Source organism: Arachis hypogaea, chromosome 20 (genome assembly GCF_003086295.3).
Source record: "Arachis hypogaea cultivar Tifrunner chromosome 20, arahy.Tifrunner.gnm2.J5K5, whole genome shotgun sequence".
NCBI classification, from domain to species: domain Eukaryota; kingdom Viridiplantae; phylum Streptophyta; class Magnoliopsida; order Fabales; family Fabaceae; genus Arachis; species Arachis hypogaea.
In genome coordinates this window covers 136,060,853-136,065,874 of record NC_092055.1, presented here as the reverse complement: position 1 = coordinate 136,065,874, position 5,022 = coordinate 136,060,853, and the positions used below count along the sequence as shown (strand labels likewise).

Below are 5,022 nucleotides of genomic sequence, written 5' to 3'. Positions count from 1 at the left end.
TTCAGATCAGAAAAGATCTTCAATTCAACTAACAAATCATTCAAAAAAAAAAAAAGTGTCACACCTAAACAAAGAAAATCATAATTCCAATCCAGCAAACAAGAATAACACTCCATTCATATGTTCGTCATGTAGTTCTTCTACCTAAGCAACCGAATAACAGTTTTCATAGTTGTTGATTCGAAAGAAAGAATCACGAGTGATTCAAATTATAAAATCCAAATACAGTTCTATAAAATGAATAGGATAATAATTTACAGGAAAAACATATCAAATCTTCTAGATCATAGATGAAATCTTGAAATCCGAAACCATAGAAAATAACATGAAGATAAAGAAGATTAAAGCAAATATTCACAAAAACGAGAAAGAGTAGAATAATCTAAAAGATAGAAAATCGAAACCAAAATCATAGCACAAACACGTTTAAGAAAAAAACCTACCAAAGCATAGGTCAAGATTGGGTATAAGAAAAGGATAGGAGTAGCAAGAAGCGACAGAGGACGCAAGATTACAATAACCAAAAGACAACAATGACAGAGAGGACAAAGATGACATTCCCACAGGCCTCTGATAGTGCCACAATTCGTACAAATAGGCGCGCTTCTATTTATACAATTGTGATCCTACCATAGGACACTTGCTCCATATTTCACAGGTTAACCTAAAGCTCTGATACCACTTTAATTTGTCACGGCCCAAAATGAGCCATGATCGGCACTCAGGAAAAAAATCCCCAAGCAAGCCTAACCGACTCAAATATAAGTTGAATAAGAAAATTACAAATATTTTAAATAAATTTACAATGTATAAAATGAATAATTACATATTTTTAACCAAAAAATAAAATAAAATAAATATGAGTGGATTCTGCCTGTGACATATGGAGCAGATGACGTCTAAGGACTCAACAACGAATAGATACCCATTGTAGATTATTACTCTTGAATAGAAAGGCTCACATAATTAAATATTTATTCCTGAAAAATATTTTTAGAAAAACGGGGTAAGTTTTGCAACTCAGTGACTAGACAATACATCTATAATCGACATGAGACCATATAAACATCATTATTAAAGTAATTTTTAATTAGAAAATAATAGTTGATAATAATAAGTGAATCAAGGGAGTTCTCATACAGAAATCAAATCAAAAGTCTACACTTGGGCGGCTCCAACCCTTTCCTCTCGTGTGTCCTAACAGAATAACAGATCTAACGTGTAGGCCACACGTTAGGCTAGCAACACCCCTGCTAGCTGGAGTCTGAATTAGATGCATCTAAGTTAACGTCATAACCGCCGTTAACTACGATTTTCTAATACGAGCCTCCCAAACCAATTCAAAACATATAAATTCCAATATAATAAATCTTCGATCTTTCAAATATATACGGTATTGAATCAAATCAAATAATACTTTCTCGTAAGAAATATTTTCTAATCATAACTTCTTCGATCATAAGTAATTTTAAACACATTTCACAATTTCAAAGTCAGTAAGTACTAACAAGTACTTCAATGCTTCAAAAGTATATATTCGAGTAAAATCAAATATTCTAAAATAATATAAAACTTCATCAAACATATATATAGTCTCATGTAAAATTTCTAAGATATGAGTTTCATAAAAATATTTTTTTTTCAACAATAATATATCAATTATTCTAACCAAATCAAAATTCTTCAACAATAGTTTTATAAATATAAATAGAAACTCAGAATAGCATGAACCCAAAAAAAAAATTAACGGTTCTAAATGTAAAGCCTACTCACAACTTAGTCCTAAGGGACTGAAGAGACCGAGCTCGGAGTGCCAAATTAAAAGGTGAGAGGTTGGAATAGAATGGAACAAAAGAGAATTTGGACCGAGACGGTGGTAGCAACTTCCAGGACTAGATTGCAGATGTAATCATAACATCAACAGCTTCAACCATTCCATGATATCACCAATACTAGCACTCAAGATAATCTCCAGCAGAAACACAACAAAAGCAGAGCGATAGTACTAAAATAGAGACATATTATCGCAATTAAAACGAGCATGTAAGAAAAGAACAAAATGCAGCAGAGTAAAGGTGAAAGCATTACAATTTTTCAAATGGAGTCAGAACGGGGAAAAATGGTGCTGATTCAGAGACAAGAATGAAGGGTGTGGGGCTGAGTAAGACCAAAGACGGTTCACTAGCAGTGACGTCGGTGATGCTCCCCTGAAGACGAGCCCTGTTGATTGCAACAGCAGACGCGACGATGGTGAACCGCTCCTCCATCGCGACTCTCTCTTCCCCGCTTCTTTGGCCAGCTCAAACTCTCCCTTTTCATTCAGCAATGACGGCGGCCCCCAACAGTGACGGCGGCGGCCTCAACGGCAATGGTTTGTCCGCGACGGAGGCAACCCCCTTTCTTCCCTCGTCGCGGTTCTTCCTCCTCCGCGAACTCCCTTTTCTCTCTCCCTCATTCGTTCTCTCAAGCTTAACAATGGCTTCTTTCAATGATGACCCAGGCAACCGCAGCGACGATGGATGCTTCGGCGACAGCCACAAGGCACGGCAACGCAGAAAGGCACCTCCTTCTCTTTCTCTCTCTCCCGTCTTGGCTTTCTTCTCTCTCTGTTTCTTTCTTTCATTCTCAGGGTGTGTGTGTTAGAAGAGGGCTAGTATGGATAAAATTAGGGTTAGAGTTGGGAAGAAAGAATAAGGATAATTTATGAATTTTGATAAAATTAGAGGGTACGGTAGTAAAAAAAACTTGGGACATTATAGTATATGTCAAGGATATTTGTAAACGATTGTTTATCAAGCCGCAGGAGCCTACAGAGTTGGCAGACACGAACAGTATATGGTTGAGGAATGTTGCAAAGAATGGATATCTCTCCAAATGAACTGTTAGGTTCCAGAAGTGAAACAGTTTCTTCAGTCCCATCCTCAGCAGTGCCTATTAACTCCTGCATATTCACAGCTTTAGCAGTTAGCACTCAATAAAGATATCAAGTTTTAAGAGGCCTGACAACGAATGCAGAGCAGCAAGTGTATATAAGCCAAATTACTCAGGATTGTGACTGAAAACATCAATAGAACCTACACAGTGTTTGGTTCAAACGAAAATAAGGGGAAGGAAAATACAGGGAAAGAAAACGGGTGGAAAGTCAAGTTTTCCATTGTTTGGTTTATCAAAGAAAATGAAGAGGAAAAGAAAAAAGTGGAGTGGGGTCCACAAAAAAATTTTCTCTTCGACTGGGAGATGAAAACTAACAAGAAAGAGGAAATAGTGATATAATTACAAATTTATCCTCTCTTTAATAAAAAGATCAAAATATTTTATTTTATTTTTTTTACATTTAAAAATTATCTCTTGTGCTCTTCTTAATTTTACAGCACTATCAAATTTTATTTTTTTCTTAAATATAATTAAAGAGATTAATAATATAATTTATGAATAATTATTTACTTGTAAAATTATTTACTTGTAAAATTAATAAATTATAATTTATATATAATATAAGTAAGGATATTAATGTAATTTTATTCTAACATAATTTTCTTTCTTCTCACTTTTCTTTCAAACCAAACAAAAGAAAATTTTTTCTCTATTTTCTTACCATCCATTTTCTCTTAATCCAAACAACATACAAATAACTCTACTTTTCTTTTTATTTTCTTTCCTTTCATTTTCTTTCCTCTTATTTTCTTTCCTTCCATTTTCCTTCTTATATCCAAACAAAGTCCTAAGGAAAAAAATTGTATTATTACACACGTGCTTGTGAAGATATAAAAGCATACCAGCACACCATGACAGACAAAATATAGTTGAAGAAAAGTTAGGAGCTAGCAATTTTGTTAAATTTTGACCAACATGTAACCAGCAAAGAAAAGTGAGCCATTGGATGAAATCTCACATCAATCTCACACCATTAAAACTATTATTGATGGCTATTTGATTGCTACAAATTACAAAAGTTGCTGACCCCTAGCATTCTTCGAAATGGGAATTTCCTGAAGGACAGCAGCCTCGGTATAGCTACTCTCAAACTGTAAAAGCAGATGGCCTTTTATTTGTTCACGGATATCCCGTCCAAGTCTATTTCTATTCATATATTTCATAAGATCTGTCATCTTGTCCCTAAATTTCTCAGTTTTTGACTATCTCTATAAGCAAGAAAGAACTGCAAAACTATGTCCACAAGAAAAGCTAGCTGCCCTATGATATCCAATATAAACAGATTCTCAGGCAACCCACGAAAGAATCCAAACTCCATTGGAGTGAAATAACATATTATACATGTTTAATCAAATACATTCTATATTTAATTTCTTGGGGTGAGCATGTGCTAATGTAAAACCCATATAAAATTATGTGCTTGTTTCATTTAATTTGTATAATATATAATATGTATATACTTTTTTGGTCATGGGATTTATTTAATTTATATATGTGCTGTATGCAGTAATAATATCTGTGATTCTGCGAGCTGCAATTTGCATGACTAACACCACTGAAGGGATTGGGCCTTGCAACTTGGGCAAAATCCATTGAGTTTTTTCGCAAACATATCTCTATCGATCAATATCGTGGCTTAGACATATGATGTAGTTGCTAGGTTAATGTGTGTGAGTGTGTTTGTATGAACAAAAAAAAAACTATCAATCAATATCATCACCAAGTTGGCCTTATATGATATCATCAATTCATCATTTTCTTAAAATTGTATTATAGTTTAGGAAAATTATCCCGTATGGCACTTGAAATAGCGGAATATGATATTCTTTTGTACTAACAAGTAGCCTCAGACAAATTTGTGGTGTAGTGAAATTTGAAGGACAAAACTAACCCTCTTAATAAAAGTAAAATGTGTTGGATGATAAAAAAAGTGTAGCGTGGCCAAAAAAAAATTTGCTAAATACATACGTATTTTTTATATATTTTCATATATATAATTATATTGTGAATATATACCTATATTAGCTATTAAACACATTTTAACAATTTATGTAATTATTTCACGTGAATTTTATCATTATGATATAG

The 5,022-nt window shown here is 33.7% G+C and overlaps 1 pseudogene; it reads right to left on the bottom strand.

Moving 5' to 3' along the window:
- LOC112786451 (potassium channel KOR1-like) overlaps nucleotides 1–4,527 on the bottom strand; it is a 10,508-nt pseudogene extending 5,981 nt beyond the window's left edge.
- Nucleotides 4,528–5,022: the final 495 nt, after the last annotated feature.